General features: G+C 38.8%; 1 protein-coding gene and 1 pseudogene across 2 annotated transcripts in view; one reads left to right on the top strand and one right to left on the bottom strand.

Annotated features, from left to right (window-relative positions):
• Positions 1-1331, top strand: part of BMP6 (bone morphogenetic protein 6) — a 264226-nt gene that overhangs the window by 210937 nt on the left and 51958 nt on the right. The gene's annotated exons all lie outside the window — the stretch shown is intronic.
• LOC102822707 lies at positions 372-1082 on the bottom strand (annotated as a pseudogene).

Below are 1331 nucleotides of genomic sequence, written 5' to 3'. Positions count from 1 at the left end.
GAAGCAGCAGTCAAGAAATCAAATGAAGTATTGCATTAGGCAAACCTGTGGCACAAGACCTTTTTTTTTTTTTTTAATTTAAATAATCTTTATTGCTCAAGTTAATTGACAGTGTTAGGGAGGAAAATTCACTGTTAATACAAAAGAGCTGAAAGACTGATACACATAGCTTTAGAATTGCTGCTACTCACAAACCTCTAGATTTTATTCAGGGTTTACAGAAAGGGGTCTGTCTACAAACAAGCTAATAATAACAGGATGCGATATGATATAATCTAAGCTAGAATTTTTAAACCCCTGTAGAGACTTACATATCCATAGCTAATGTTAGGATTGTGTATTACTTAGGTTCAAGTTTTTTCTTCCACGAGTCAACAGAATAACATCGATTGAAGAGACTTTCGAACACTTGCCATCTCTTGCTGCTGAGTATCCATCATAATTTTTTTCTGCAACATAGCTATTTCTTTTCTAAGTTCATTTTGTGTGCCACTCAGAAGATTTTCATGATTGTTCTCCATATCCTGCATACTCTTTACCAACTGCTCATCTAACTGTTAAACTGCTCTCAGTCTCTGGCTCTGAACAATTCTACATTGTTGAAAAATCTTTTGTTGTTGTCGAAACATATTTGTCAGTTTTTATTCTTGTTCCTCACTTTTCTGCACATCCATATCCCACTGCTGAAACAAACTCTGAAACTGCTGAGAGTATTCCTGGCTAAGTTTGTGTCTTTGTCCTTGTGCTTTCCAAACACTTTCAGTTTTCTGGTTACTGTTTTTGAAAGAAGCCTGGGTATACAGTTCTAATTTCTTTTTCTTTGTAAGAAGAGCCTTGTTAATGTCAGCTCCAAATCTTTCCAGCATATTCTGAACTTCACCCCCGAGATCTTGCTCCAACATTCCTGTGGAAGACCTTTTCTTCCCGTGCTTATCAACAGCTGTCATCTTTCCTTCTAGAAAATCCTGTTCGGCACCACTCAGATTTCTCTCGATGTTCTCGAACTCATAGGCACGGATGATCTGTTCCTCCATGGTTTGCTTCACAGATTTCCCCGCGTGCTTTCTTCCATTAGGTGCCATCAGGGATGTTTTCAGCTGTGAGTACTTCATCTCCTCAAGCTCGTTTCCAAGACCTTTTTAAAGTGTTGAAGAGCAAAGATGTCAGCTTGAGGACTAAGGGGAGCCTGACCCAAGCCAAGGTATCTTCAATAACCTCATATGCATGCGAAAGCTGGACAGTGAGTAAGGAAGACTGTAGAAGAATTGATGCTTTTGAGTTATGGTGTTGGAGGAGAATATTTAAAGTGCCATGGGCTGCCAAAAGAACCA

Source organism: Chrysochloris asiatica, unplaced genomic scaffold, assembly GCF_000296735.1.
Source record: "Chrysochloris asiatica unplaced genomic scaffold, ChrAsi1.0 scaffold00060, whole genome shotgun sequence".
Lineage (NCBI taxonomy): Eukaryota > Metazoa > Chordata > Mammalia > Afrosoricida > Chrysochloridae > Chrysochloris > Chrysochloris asiatica.
The sequence above is the reverse complement of the archived record's forward strand: the minus strand, read 5'-3'. Positions and strand labels throughout refer to the sequence as shown.